This window comes from Macaca fascicularis, chromosome 1, assembly GCF_037993035.2.
Source record: "Macaca fascicularis isolate 582-1 chromosome 1, T2T-MFA8v1.1".
Taxonomy (NCBI): domain Eukaryota; kingdom Metazoa; phylum Chordata; class Mammalia; order Primates; family Cercopithecidae; genus Macaca; species Macaca fascicularis.
Window position 1 is genome coordinate 20462945 of NC_088375.1, and position 14492 is coordinate 20477436.

Genomic DNA, 14492 nt, shown 5'->3' on the forward strand with positions numbered 1-14492 from the left:
TTTTGCCATTTTGCCCTGGCTGGTCTTGAACTCCTGGGCTCGAACAATCTGACTGCCTTTCCCTTCCAAAGTGCTGGGATGACAGCGTTAGCCACCACCCCAGGCCAGTGCCCACCTCTTAATACTATCATATTGGCAAATAAATTTCAGCATATAAATTTTGGGGGACATTCAGACCATAGCAGTGTGTTCTTTACTTTCCAAAAAGAAAACAGGTCAGTTTATCAGTTTTCCTTGTATTATTGATTTTTAACTCGATTTTGTTGTGGTCAGAGAAGACATTTGATAATACGCTGTTCGCCCTTCGCCAGCCTCGACGACTCTGGGTGAGGGGGCAAGAGGGGCCCTCGCAGGATTCCTGAGCGGCCAGGGATCCCAAAGAATACCTGCGCGACTGGGCGGAGGACCCGACGGGGTCCCAGGATCGTGGGCTGTGGGCCCTGACGCCTCGGAGCACTCCCTGTTCCGAGCGGGCCCGACGTGGTGGAAGCTCGGGAGCTCGGCAGCCGGGAGAGGCAGCAGGCGAAGAGGCTCCGGGATCCCGATCCGAGCACGACGACCCCGGGCTGGCGGTGCGGGCTGGAAGCCGGCGGGCATGGCTGGGCCGGGCTCTTGGGGCAGCCAGGCGCCTCTGCCGGCGTCTACGGCCATACCACCCTGAACGCGCCCGATCTCGTCTGATCTCGGAAGCTAAGCAGGGTCGGGCCTGGTTAGTACTTGGATGGGAGACCGCCTGGGAATACCGGGTGCTGTAGGCTTTTTGGCTTGCTTTCTTCTCTTTCTTTCTTTTCTACCTTCCTTTCTTCCCTTCTCTCACTCACTCTTCTTTCTTTCTTTCTTTCCTTCTTTCTCTCTTTCTTTCCTTTCTTTCTTTCTTTCCTTCTTTCTTTCTATCTCTCCCTCTTTCTATCTCGCTCTTTCTCTCTCTTTTGCTTTCCTTCTTACTTTCATTCTTTTCTGTTTCTTCCCTTGCTATCTTTCCTTTCTTTCTTTGTCTCTCTCTCTTTCTTTCTTTCGTTCTGCTGTCTTTCCTTCTTTCTTTCTTTCTACCTCTCTATCTTTCTTTCTATCCTTCCTCCTTTCTTTCCTTCTTTCTTTCTCTCTCCCTCTCTCTTGCTTGCTCTTTCTTTCTTTCCTTCTTTCTTTCATTCTTTTCTTTTTCTTCCCTTGCTATCTTCCTTTTCTTTCTTCTCGTTCTTTCTTCTTTCTTGCTTTCCTTCTTTCTTTCTTTCTCCTATCTCTCTGTCTCTTTCTTTCTCTCTCTTTCTCTTTCTTTATTTCGTTCTTTCCTTCTTTCTTGCTTTTCTTTCTCACTTTCTTTTCTTCCTTTCTTTCTTTCTTTCTTTCTTCTATTTGCTCCTTTCTTTCTTTCCTTTCTTTCTTTCTTTCTTTCTTTCTTTCTTTCTTTCTTTCTTTCTTTCTTTCCTTCCTTCCTTCCTTCCTTCCTTCCTTCCTTCTTTCTTTCCTTCCTTCTTTGTTTCTTTCCTTCTTTCTTTCTGTCTTTCCTTTTTCTTCCAGAAGGAGTCTCGCTGTCACCCAGCCTGGAGTGCAGTGGCAAGATCTCGGCTCACTGCAAGCTCCGCCTCCCGGGTTCACGCCATTCTCCTGCCTCAGCCTACCAAACAGCTGGGACTACAGGCGCCCGCCACCACGCCCGGCTCATGTTTCGTAGTTTTAGTGGAGACGGGGTTTCACCGTGTTAGCCAGGCTGGTCTGGATCTCCTGACGTCGTGATCCACCCGCCTCGGCCTCCCAAAGTGCTGGGATTACAGGCGTGATCCACCGCGCCCGGCCTGCTGTAGGCTTTTGTGGCTTCCCCTCTCCCTCCCTTGCCCCTACTATCGCCATGCTTCCCAACCTCCCCGGACTCTGCTCCCCCCTTGTCGCCCGCCTACACCCCCGCCGCAGCCGGGGACCTCCTCCTGGGGGTCCGCCACCAAAGCAGCACCGGGCAGCGGCATCCCACCGCTTCCGCCTCGCCGCCGCCCGGCCAGGAGCCCGGCTCCAGCCCTGGAGGGCAGGAGGCCGGACCCCAAAGGCGCAGGCGCGGGTTCCCTGCCGTTCCCGGCGCCTTCCCGCTCCCGGAACGCACAGGCGATTCAATCCATTCACCGGGCGGGCGCCGCCGCAACCTTCCAAACCGGGGGAAGGGGCGGGCAGGGCCAGCGGGTGCCACAGACGCCAGCCGAGACCTCCGCTCCAGAACGCAGGGGCTGCTTTATCCGGGGGAAGGACATTGCTTCGCCAGCAACCAGGAAAACAGTCCCTGTGCACCCGGATTCCCATTGCCACCAACTTCGTGTAAACTCCAGTCCCGAGGACACGCCAGAGACCCAGGCCTCGGGCCCCGTGGGCACGCCCGGTGCCACGGCTCCCGCCAAAAGGGCGGGCGCACTCTGCAAATCAAGGGGCCCACCGCACCGCACCAAGAGCACAGGGAGGTGCCAACACAGGAAGGAGCCTACGAAACCCACCCCCAAAGCAAGCAATTAATCCAAGACAAAACCCGTCTCAGCGCTCCGTTGCTCCTCTCGCATGGACGGCCTGGCCACCCTGTTCTGGCCCAGCCCAAGCCCCCTCCACCCTATCCCGGCCTGCTCAAAAGGGCCCTGCCTACGGGAGCAGGGCGCTCCCTCTCCAAGGCTCTATCGCTCTCGCTCTCTAGCTCCCTGCCCCTCTCTCTTCTGGGTTTGCCCCTGCACCTCGCGCTATTTCTGTCGCCTTTCCTCTGTCTCTCCCTCTCTGTCTGTCTTTCTCGCTCTCTCTGTCCCTCTCTCTATCTCTGCCTCTCTGTCTCTTTCCCTCTCCACCTCCCCTGTCTCTCTCGATCGCTGTCTCTCTCCCTCCCTCGGTTTCAATCTCTCCATCTATCTCTTCCTTGCTCTCCTTCAAGCCGTTTCTGTGTGCACGTGTGTGTGTGTGTGTGTGTGTGTGTGTGTGTGTGTGTCTGTGTGTGAGCGCGCGCGCGTGTGTGGGTTCCCGCGCGCGAGCGCCCGGGTGTGTCTGTGTGTGGGGCTGTGGATTTGCTGCTGGTGGTGGTGGGGTGTTTCTGGGTTTCTCTCAGCCCCTCTCGCCGGGGATCAGGCTGCCGGCTCTAGTGCCAGCCCGGGGCAAAGCAGGGCCATCCCCCAACACCCCAGCCCCCACGCCCTCTTGCCCACCGGCCGGGTCTTGGTCGGGACAAGCGACCGTGGTGGGGGCGTTGTGAGAAAAAGGCCAGGCGCGGCTGGGCCGGCTGTTCGCCCTTGGCCAGCCCTGACGCCTCTGGGGGGGTGGGCCAAGAGGGGGCCTCGCAGGAGCTCCCCCAGCGGCCAGGGATCCAAAAGAATACCTCCACGACAGGGCGGAGGACCCGCCGGGGTCCCAGGATCGTGGGCCCTGGGCCCTGACGCCTCGGAGCACTCCCTGTTCCGAGCGGGCCCGACGTGGTGGAAGCTCGGGAGCTCGGCAGCCGGGGGAAGGCCGCGGGCGAGCGGCTCGGGGGTCCCGATCCGAGCCCGGCGACCCCGGGCTGGCGGTGCGGGCTGGAAGCCGGCGGGCATGGCTGGGCCGGGCTCTTGGGGCAGCCAGGCGCCTCTGCCGGCGTCTACGGCCATACCACCCTGAACGCGCCCGATCTCGTCTGATCTCGGAAGCTAAGCAGGGTCGGGCCTGGTTAGTACTTGGATGGGAGACCGCCTGGGAATACCGGGTGCTGTAGGCTTTTTGGCTTGCTTTCTTCTCTTTCTTTCTTTTCTACCTTCCTTTCTTCCCTTCTCTCACTCACTCTTCTTTCCTTCTTTCTTTCCTTCTTTCTCTCTTTCTTTCCTTTCTTTCTTTCTTTCCTTCTTTCTTTCTATCTCTCCCTCTTTCTATCTCGCTCTTTCTCTCTCTTTTGCTTTCCTTCTTACTTTCATTCTTTTCTGTTTCTTCCCTTGCTATCTTTCCTTTCTTTCTTTGTCTCTCTCTCTTTCTCTTTCTTTCTTCCTTCCTTCCTTTCTTCCTTCCTCTCTATCTATCACTCTTTCTTTCTTTCCTTCCTTCTTTCTTTCTCTCTTTGTTTTCTTTCTTTCTTTCCTTCTTTCTCTCTCTCTCTCTTTCTCGCTCTTTCTCTCTTTCTTTCCTTCTTTTCTTTTTCTTCCCTTGCTATCTTTGTTTTCTTTCTTTCTCTTTTCTTTTCTTTCCTTCTTTCTTTCTTTCTCCTATCTCTCTGTCTCTTTCTTTCTCTTTCTTTATTGCATTCTTTCCTTTTCTCTTGCTTTTCTTTCTCACTTTCTTCCTTTCTCTTTCTTTCTTTCTTTCTTTCTTTCTTTGTTTCATTCTTTCTTCGGTCTTTGCCTCTTTCTTCCTTTCTTTCTTTCCTTCTTACTTTCATTCTTTTCTTTTTCTTCCCTTACTATCTTTCCCTTCTTTCTTTCTCTCTCTTTCTTTCTCTCTCTTTCTTTCTCTCTCTCTCTCTCTTTCTCTCTCACTCTTTCTTTCTTTCTTTCTTTCCTACTTGGTTTCTTTCTTTCTTTCCTTTTTCTTCCAGACGGAGTCTCACTCTGTCACCCAACCTGGAGTGCAGTGGCAAGATCTGGGCCCACTGCAAGCTCCGCCTCCCGGGTTCACGCCATTCTCCTGCCTCAGCCTCCTGAGTAGCTGGGATTACAGGCATGCACCACCACACCTGGCTAATTTTGTATTTTTAGTAGAGACGGGGCTTCTCCATGTTGGTTAGCTTGGTCTTGGTCTGGAACTCCCAACTTCAGGCGATCCACCCACTTTCCCAAAGTGCTAGGATACCCAAAGTGCTAGGATTACAGGCGTGAGTCACCAGCGCCCGGTCAGACTAGGGGTATAGTTTTAGGCTTCTGCTTGGCTTTCCTTTTCTGTGATGAATTTCACCTCACAGTCTTAGGATATGGTGAGGAGTTTTAGGCATCGATCTTCATATGGGATATTATTCTACAGTTTTCTCTTGTAAAATCTTTGTCTTGCTTTGGTATCAGGGCAATTGTAGCCTCATAGAATGAGTTAGGGAATACTCCCTCCTCTTCAAGGTTTTGGCAGGATTAACAAGGATTACTATTCGTTCTCTAAATATTTGATAGAGAAGTCAAGTCCAAGGCTTTTTTTTTTTTTTTTTTTTTTTTGGCAGGAGATATTGGGTTACTGATTCAGTCTCCTTACTAGTTACTAGTCTATTCAGATTTTCACTTTCTTTGTGATTTAGTCTTGGTAGGGTTCATGTTCCTAGGAATTTATCCATTTCATCCAAGTTATCCAATATGTTGGTGTACAATTGTTCTTAGCACTCTCTTACAATCCTATTCATTTATTTCTTTGAGACAGGATCTCATCTGTCACCTAGGCTAGAGTGCAGTGGTGTGATCTAGGCTCATTACAACCTCCACCTCCCAGGTTCAAGCGATCCTCCTACCTCAGCCTCCTCAGTAGCTGGGACAACAGGCTTTCGCCACCAAGATGGGCTGAATTTTCTTCTTTCTTTCTTTCTTTCTTTAATTTATTTATTTTTTTCTTTCCTTTTTATCTTTTTTTTTTTTTTTGGTAAAGACCGGGTTTGACCATATCTCCCAGGCTGGTCTTGAACTCCTGAGCTAAAGTGATTCACCTGCCTGAACCTCCCGAGTAGCTGGGATTACAGGGGCCTACCACCACACCCGGCTAATGTTTTTTGTATTTTTAGTAGAGATGGTTTCACCATGTTGGCCAGGTTAGTCTTGAACTCCTAACCTCAAGTGATCTGCATGCCTCGGCCTCCCAAAGTGCTGGGATTATAGGTGTGAGCCACTTCACCCTGCCAATCGTTTTCATTTTGACTGGATCCAATAGTAATGTCCCCACTTCCATTTCTCATTTTCGTAATTTGAGTATTCTCTCTTTTTTTCTTAGTCACTCCATAAAGTTTGTCAATTTTATCTTTTAAAAAACCAACTTTCAGTTTTGTTGATTTTCTCCATTTTTGTATTTTCTGTTTTATTTATTTCTGAATTAATCTTTCTTTCTTTCCTTCCTAGGGTTTAATTTGTTCTTTTCTAGTGCCTAAATTGTAAATTTAGATTGCTAATTTGAGGTCCTTTGGGTGTTTTTTGTTTTGTTTTCTTTTGAGAGGGAGTCTCGCTCTTGTTGCCCGGGCTGGAGTGCAATGGTGCGATCTCGGCTCACTGCAACCTCTGCCTCCCAGGTTTAAGCAATTCTCTTGCTTCAGCCTCCCAAGTCGCTGGGATTACAGGCGCCTGCCACCACAACCGGCTAATTTTGTATTTTCAGCAGAGACAGGGTTTCTCCCTGTTGTTCAGGCTAGTCTCGAACTCCTGACCTCAGGTGATTGGCTCACCTCAGCCTCCCAAAGTGCTGGGATTACAGGCATTAACCGCGACGCCTGGCTTTCTTTAGGTTTTTTTCATGTAAGCATTTCACACTATAAATTTCCCTGTTAGCACTGCTTTCACTGCATCCCAAAGTTTGGCTATGCTGTGTTTTCATTTTCATTCATTTCTGAGTACAGCTGAGCCTTGAACAACATGGGTTTGAACTGCAAGGGTGCACTTATACAGGAATTGTTTTCAATAAGTACAGTAGGTCCTCTGATTTCATTAATTCTGCATCTGTAACCAAAGGCAGATTGAAAATACAGTCTTCACAGAGCGCAAACCCTGAGGATACAGCGGCCTAACTTTTTTAATGCCCAGGTTTTACAGGGCCAACTGCAAGACTTGACTCTGTGTGGATTTTGGCCTACTTATGGGGTCCTGGAACCAATCCCCTGTGGATACTGACACCCAACTGTATTTTCTGATTTCTCTTGTGGTTTCTTCTTTAACCCACTGGTTGTTTAAGCAAATATCTGAATCTCTTCAAATACCTGAGACTGGATAATTTATTAAAAAGAGACATTTATTTCTCTCAGTTCTCAAGGCTGGGGTGTCCAAGGTCAAGTCATCAGCCCATTCAGTGTCTAAGGAGGGCCCAGTCTCTCCTTCCAAGATGACACAACGTTGCTTCATCTTTCAGAGGGGAAGAACATTGTGTCCCCACACGGAGGAGACGGAGGGAATGAACCCACTCAAGTCCTTTTCTAAGGGCTCTAATTTCATCCATAAGGACTTCTACCCTCAGGAGATAATCGCCTCCTAAAGAATCCACCTTTTTACCCTTTTTTTTTTTTTTTTTTTTTTTTTTTTTTTTTTTTGAGACAGGGTCTCATTCTATTGCCCCTACGGCAGTGCAGTAGCCTGTAGCCTGATCATGGCTCACTGCAGCCTTGACCTCCCAGGCTCAACCAGTCCTCCTGCTTCAGCCTCCTGAGTAGCTGGGACTACAGGCCTGCACCACCACGCCCACCGAATTTGGTGTTTTTTCTAGAGACACGTTTTGCCATTTTGCCCTGGCTGGTCTTGAACTCCTGGGCTCGAACAATCTGACTGCCTTTCCCTTCCAAAGTGCTGGGATGACAGCGTTAGCCACCACCCCAGGCCAGTGCCCACCTCTTAATACTATCATATTGGCAAATAAATTTCAGCATATAAATTTTGGGGGACATTCAGACCATAGCAGTGTGTTCTTTACTTTCCAAAAAGAAAACAGGTCAGTTTATCAGTTTTCCTTGTATTATTGATTTTTAACTCGATTTTGTTGTGGTCAGAGAAGACATTTGATAATACGCTGTTCGCCCTTCGCCAGCCTCGACGACTCTGGGTGAGGGGGCAAGAGGGGCCCTCGCAGGATTCCTGAGCGGCCAGGGATCCCAAAGAATACCTGCGCGACTGGGCGGAGGACCCGACGGGGTCCCAGGATCGTGGGCTGTGGGCCCTGACGCCTCGGAGCACTCCCTGTTCCGAGCGGGCCCGACGTGGTGGAAGCTCGGGAGCTCGGCAGCCGGGAGAGGCAGCAGGCGAAGAGGCTCCGGGATCCCGATCCGAGCACGACGACCCCGGGCTGGCGGTGCGGGCTGGAAGCCGGCGGGCATGGCTGGGCCGGGCTCTTGGGGCAGCCAGGCGCCTCTGCCGGCGTCTACGGCCATACCACCCTGAACGCGCCCGATCTCGTCTGATCTCGGAAGCTAAGCAGGGTCGGGCCTGGTTAGTACTTGGATGGGAGACCGCCTGGGAATACCGGGTGCTGTAGGCTTTTTGGCTTGCTTTCTTCTCTTTCTTTCTTTTCTACCTTCCTTTCTTCCCTTCTCTCACTCACTCTTCTTTCTTTCTTTCTTTCCTTCTTTCTCTCTTTCTTTCCTTTCTTTCTTTCTTTCCTTCTTTCTTTCTATCTCTCCCTCTTTCTATCTCGCTCTTTCTCTCTCTTTTGCTTTCCTTCTTACTTTCATTCTTTTCTGTTTCTTCCCTTGCTATCTTTCCTTTCTTTCTTTGTCTCTCTCTCTTTCTTTCTTTCGTTCTGCTGTCTTTCCTTCTTTCTTTCTTTCTACCTCTCTATCTTTCTTTCTATCCTTCCTCCTTTCTTTCCTTCTTTCTTTCTCTCTCCCTCTCTCTTGCTTGCTCTTTCTTTCTTTCCTTCTTTCTTTCATTCTTTTCTTTTTCTTCCCTTGCTATCTTCCTTTTCTTTCTTCTCGTTCTTTCTTCTTTCTTGCTTTCCTTCTTTCTTTCTTTCTCCTATCTCTCTGTCTCTTTCTTTCTCTCTCTTTCTCTTTCTTTATTTCGTTCTTTCCTTCTTTCTTGCTTTTCTTTCTCACTTTCTTTTCTTCCTTTCTTTCTTTCTTTCTTCTATTTGCTCCTTTCTTTCTTTCCTTTCTTTCTTTCTTTCTTTCTTTCTTTCTTTCTTTCTTTCCTTTCTTTCTTTCTTTCTTTCTTTCTTTCCTTCCTTCCTTCCTTCCTTCCTTCCTTCTTTCTTTCCTTCCTTCTTTGTTTCTTTCCTTCTTTCTTTCTGTCTTTCCTTTTTCTTCCAGAAGGAGTCTCGCTGTCACCCAGCCTGGAGTGCAGTGGCAAGATCTCGGCTCACTGCAAGCTCCGCCTCCCGGGTTCACGCCATTCTCCTGCCTCAGCCTACCAAACAGCTGGGACTACAGGCGCCCGCCACCACGCCCGGCTCATGTTTCGTAGTTTTAGTGGAGACGGGGTTTCACCGTGTTAGCCAGGCTGGTCTGGATCTCCTGACGTCGTGATCCACCCGCCTCGGCCTCCCAAAGTGCTGGGATTACAGGCGTGATCCACCGCGCCCGGCCTGCTGTAGGCTTTTGTGGCTTCCCCTCTCCCTCCCTTGCCCCTACTATCGCCATGCTTCCCAACCTCCCCGGACTCTGCTCCCCCCTTGTCGCCCGCCTACACCCCCGCCGCAGCCGGGGACCTCCTCCTGGGGGTCCGCCACCAAAGCAGCACCGGGCAGCGGCATCCCACCGCTTCCGCCTCGCCGCCGCCCGGCCAGGAGCCCGGCTCCAGCCCTGGAGGGCAGGAGGCCGGACCCCAAAGGCGCAGGCGCGGGTTCCCTGCCGTTCCCGGCGCCTTCCCGCTCCCGGAACGCACAGGCGATTCAATCCATTCACCGGGCGGGCGCCGCCGCAACCTTCCAAACCGGGGGAAGGGGCGGGCAGGGCCAGCGGGTGCCACAGACGCCAGCCGAGACCTCCGCTCCAGAACGCAGGGGCTGCTTTATCCGGGGGAAGGACATTGCTTCGCCAGCAACCAGGAAAACAGTCCCTGTGCACCCGGATTCCCATTGCCACCAACTTCGTGTAAACTCCAGTCCCGAGGACACGCCAGAGACCCAGGCCTCGGGCCCCGTGGGCACGCCCGGTGCCACGGCTCCCGCCAAAAGGGCGGGCGCACTCTGCAAATCAAGGGGCCCACCGCACCGCACCAAGAGCACAGGGAGGTGCCAACACAGGAAGGAGCCTACGAAACCCACCCCCAAAGCAAGCAATTAATCCAAGACAAAACCCGTCTCAGCGCTCCGTTGCTCCTCTCGCATGGACGGCCTGGCCACCCTGTTCTGGCCCAGCCCAAGCCCCCTCCACCCTATCCCGGCCTGCTCAAAAGGGCCCTGCCTACGGGAGCAGGGCGCTCCCTCTCCAAGGCTCTATCGCTCTCGCTCTCTAGCTCCCTGCCCCTCTCTCTTCTGGGTTTGCCCCTGCACCTCGCGCTATTTCTGTCGCCTTTCCTCTGTCTCTCCCTCTCTGTCTGTCTTTCTCGCTCTCTCTGTCCCTCTCTCTATCTCTGCCTCTCTGTCTCTTTCCCTCTCCACCTCCCCTGTCTCTCTCGATCGCTGTCTCTCTCCCTCCCTCGGTTTCAATCTCTCCATCTATCTCTTCCTTGCTCTCCTTCAAGCCGTTTCTGTGTGCACGTGTGTGTGTGTGTGTGTGTGTGTGTGTGTGTGTGTGTCTGTGTGTGAGCGCGCGCGCGTGTGTGGGTTCCCGCGCGCGAGCGCCCGGGTGTGTCTGTGTGTGGGGCTGTGGATTTGCTGCTGGTGGTGGTGGGGTGTTTCTGGGTTTCTCTCAGCCCCTCTCGCCGGGGATCAGGCTGCCGGCTCTAGTGCCAGCCCGGGGCAAAGCAGGGCCATCCCCCAACACCCCAGCCCCCACGCCCTCTTGCCCACCGGCCGGGTCTTGGTCGGGACAAGCGACCGTGGTGGGGGCGTTGTGAGAAAAAGGCCAGGCGCGGCTGGGCCGGCTGTTCGCCCTTGGCCAGCCCTGACGCCTCTGGGGGGGTGGGCCAAGAGGGGGCCTCGCAGGAGCTCCCCCAGCGGCCAGGGATCCAAAAGAATACCTCCACGACAGGGCGGAGGACCCGCCGGGGTCCCAGGATCGTGGGCCCTGGGCCCTGACGCCTCGGAGCACTCCCTGTTCCGAGCGGGCCCGACGTGGTGGAAGCTCGGGAGCTCGGCAGCCGGGGGAAGGCCGCGGGCGAGCGGCTCGGGGGTCCCGATCCGAGCCCGGCGACCCCGGGCTGGCGGTGCGGGCTGGAAGCCGGCGGGCATGGCTGGGCCGGGCTCTTGGGGCAGCCAGGCGCCTCTGCCGGCGTCTACGGCCATACCACCCTGAACGCGCCCGATCTCGTCTGATCTCGGAAGCTAAGCAGGGTCGGGCCTGGTTAGTACTTGGATGGGAGACCGCCTGGGAATACCGGGTGCTGTAGGCTTTTTGGCTTGCTTTCTTCTCTTTCTTTCTTTTCTACCTTCCTTTCTTCCCTTCTCTCACTCACTCTTCTTTCCTTCTTTCTTTCCTTCTTTCTCTCTTTCTTTCCTTTCTTTCTTTCTTTCCTTCTTTCTTTCTATCTCTCCCTCTTTCTATCTCGCTCTTTCTCTCTCTTTTGCTTTCCTTCTTACTTTCATTCTTTTCTGTTTCTTCCCTTGCTATCTTTCCTTTCTTTCTTTGTCTCTCTCTCTTTCTCTTTCTTTCTTCCTTCCTTCCTTTCTTCCTTCCTCTCTATCACTCTTTCTTTCTTTCCTTCCTTCTTTCTTTCTCTCTTTGTTTTCTTTCTTTCTTTCCTTCTTTCTCTCTCTCTCTCTTTCTCGCTCTTTCTCTCTTTCTTTCCTTCTTTTCTTTTTCTTCCCTTGCTATCTTTGTTTTCTTTCTTTCTCTTTTCTTTTCTTTCCTTCTTTCTTTCTTTCTCCTATCTCTCTGTCTCTTTCTTTCTCTTTCTTTATTGCATTCTTTCCTTTTCTCTTGCTTTTCTTTCTCACTTTCTTCCTTTCTCTTTCTTTCTTTCTTTCTTTCTTTGTTTCATTCTTTCTTCGGTCTTTGCCTCTTTCTTCCTTTCTTTCTTTCCTTCTTACTTTCATTCTTTTCTTTTTCTTCCCTTACTATCTTTCCCTTCTTTCTTTCTCTCTCTTTCTTTCTCTCTCTTTCTTTCTCTCTCTCTCTCTCTTTCTCTCTCACTCTTTCTTTCTTTCTTTCTTTCCTACTTGGTTTCTTTCTTTCTTTCCTTTTTCTTCCAGACGGAGTCTCACTCTGTCACCCAACCTGGAGTGCAGTGGCAAGATCTGGGCCCACTGCAAGCTCCGCCTCCCGGGTTCACGCCATTCTCCTGCCTCAGCCTCCTGAGTAGCTGGGATTACAGGCATGCACCACCACACCTGGCTAATTTTGTATTTTTAGTAGAGACGGGGCTTCTCCATGTTGGTTAGCTTGGTCTTGGTCTGGAACTCCCAACTTCAGGCGATCCACCCACTTTCCCAAAGTGCTAGGATACCCAAAGTGCTAGGATTACAGGCGTGAGTCACCAGCGCCCGGTCAGACTAGGGGTATAGTTTTAGGCTTCTGCTTGGCTTTCCTTTTCTGTGATGAATTTCACCTCACAGTCTTAGGATATGGTGAGGAGTTTTAGGCATCGATCTTCATATGGGATATTATTCTACAGTTTTCTCTTGTAAAATCTTTGTCTTGCTTTGGTATCAGGGCAATTGTAGCCTCATAGAATGAGTTAGGGAATACTCCCTCCTCTTCAAGGTTTTGGCAGGATTAACAAGGATTACTATTCGTTCTCTAAATATTTGATAGAGAAGTCAAGTCCAAGGCTTTTTTTTTTTTTTTTTTTTTTTTTTTTGGCAGGAGATATTGGGTTACTGATTCAGTCTCCTTACTAGTTACTAGTCTATTCAGATTTTCACTTTCTTTGTGATTTAGTCTTGGTAGGGTTCATGTTCCTAGGAATTTATCCATTTCATCCAAGTTATCCAATATGTTGGTGTACAATTGTTCTTAGCACTCTCTTACAATCCTATTCATTTATTTCTTTGAGACAGGATCTCATCTGTCACCTAGGCTAGAGTGCAGTGGTGTGATCTAGGCTCATTACAACCTCCACCTCCCAGGTTCAAGCGATCCTCCTACCTCAGCCTCCTCAGTAGCTGGGACAACAGGCTTTCGCCACCAAGATGGGCTGAATTTTCTTCTTTCTTTCTTTCTTTCTTTAATTTATTTATTTTTTTCTTTCCTTTTTATCTTTTTTTTTTTTTTTTGGTAAAGACCGGGTTTGACCATATCTCCCAGGCTGGTCTTGAACTCCTGAGCTAAAGTGATTCACCTGCCTGAACCTCCCGAGTAGCTGGGATTACAGGGGCCTACCACCACACCCGGCTAATGTTTTTTGTATTTTTAGTAGAGATGGTTTCACCATGTTGGCCAGGTTAGTCTTGAACTCCTAACCTCAAGTGATCTGCATGCCTCGGCCTCCCAAAGTGCTGGGATTATAGGTGTGAGCCACTTCACCCTGCCAATCGTTTTCATTTTGACTGGATCCAATAGTAATGTCCCCACTTCCATTTCTCATTTTCGTAATTTGAGTATTCTCTCTTTTTTTCTTAGTCACTCCATAAAGTTTGTCAATTTTATCTTTCAAAAAACCAACTTTCAGTTTTGTTGATTTTCTCCATTTTTGTATTTTCTGTTTTATTTATTTCTGAATTAATCTTTCTTTCTTTCCTTCCTAGGGTTTAATTTGTTCTTTTCTAGTGCCTAAATTGTAAATTTAGATTGCTAATTTGAGGTCCTTTGGGTGTTTTTTGTTTTGTTTTCTTTTGAGAGGGAGTCTCGCTCTTGTTGCCCGGGCTGGAGTGCAATGGTGCGATCTCGGCTCACTGCAACCTCTGCCTCCCAGGTTTAAGCAATTCTCTTGCTTCAGCCTCCCAAGTCGCTGGGATTACAGGCGCCTGCCACCACAACCGGCTAATTTTGTATTTTCAGCAGAGACAGGGTTTCTCCCTGTTGTTCAGGCTAGTCTCGAACTCCTGACCTCAGGTGATTGGCTCACCTCAGCCTCCCAAAGTGCTGGGATTACAGGCATTAACCGCGACGCCTGGCTTTCTTTAGGTTTTTTTCATGTAAGCATTTCACACTATAAATTTCCCTGTTAGCACTGCTTTCACTGCATCCCAAAGTTTGGCTATGCTGTGTTTTCATTTTCATTCATTTCTGAGTACAGCTGAGCCTTGAACAACATGGGTTTGAACTGCAAGGGTGCACTTATACAGGAATTGTTTTCAATAAGTACAGTAGGTCCTCTGATTTCATTAATTCTGCATCTGTAACCAAAGGCAGATTGAAAATACAGTCTTCACAGAGCGCAAACCCTGAGGATACAGCGGCCTAACTTTTTTAATGCCCAGGTTTTACAGGGCCAACTGCAAGACTTGACTCTGTGTGGATTTTGGCCTACTTATGGGGTCCTGGAACCAATCCCCTGTGGATACTGACACCCAACTGTATTTTCTGATTTCTCTTGTGGTTTCTTCTTTAACCCACTGGTTGTTTAAGCAAATATCTGAATCTCTTCAAATACCTGAGACTGGATAATTTATTAAAAAGAGACATTTATTTCTCTCAGTTCTCAAGGCTGGGGTGTCCAAGGTCAAGTCATCAGCCCATTCAGTGTCTAAGGAGGGCCCAGTCTCTCCTTCCAAGATGACACAACGTTGCTTCATCTTTCAGAGGGGAAGAACATTGTGTCCCCACACGGAGGAGACGGAGGGAATGAACCCACTCAAGTCCTTTTCTAAGGGCTCTAATTTCATCCATAAGGACTTCTACCCTCAGGAGATAATCGCCTCCTAAAGAATCCACCTTT

At 50.1% G+C, this 14492-nt stretch overlaps 4 non-coding genes across 4 annotated transcripts; all 4 read left to right on the plus strand.

The window, feature by feature from the left end:
• The first annotated feature begins 639 nt into the window (after positions 1 to 639).
• Positions 640 to 758, plus strand: LOC135968949 (5S ribosomal RNA). The gene has a single exon (XR_010584002.1). It is a non-coding gene; the product is annotated as a 5S ribosomal RNA (ribosomal RNA).
• A 2826-nt stretch (positions 759 to 3584) lies between these two features.
• LOC135968965 (5S ribosomal RNA) lies at positions 3585 to 3703 on the plus strand. Its single transcript, XR_010584016.1, has one exon. It is a non-coding gene; the product is annotated as a 5S ribosomal RNA (ribosomal RNA).
• Positions 3704 to 7993: 4290 nt separating this feature from the next.
• On the plus strand, positions 7994 to 8112 carry LOC135968975 (5S ribosomal RNA). Its single transcript, XR_010584024.1, has one exon. It is a non-coding gene; the product is annotated as a 5S ribosomal RNA (ribosomal RNA).
• A 2835-nt stretch (positions 8113 to 10947) lies between these two features.
• LOC135968989 (5S ribosomal RNA) lies at positions 10948 to 11066 on the plus strand. Its single transcript, XR_010584038.1, has one exon. It is a non-coding gene; the product is annotated as a 5S ribosomal RNA (ribosomal RNA).
• Positions 11067 to 14492: the final 3426 nt, after the last annotated feature.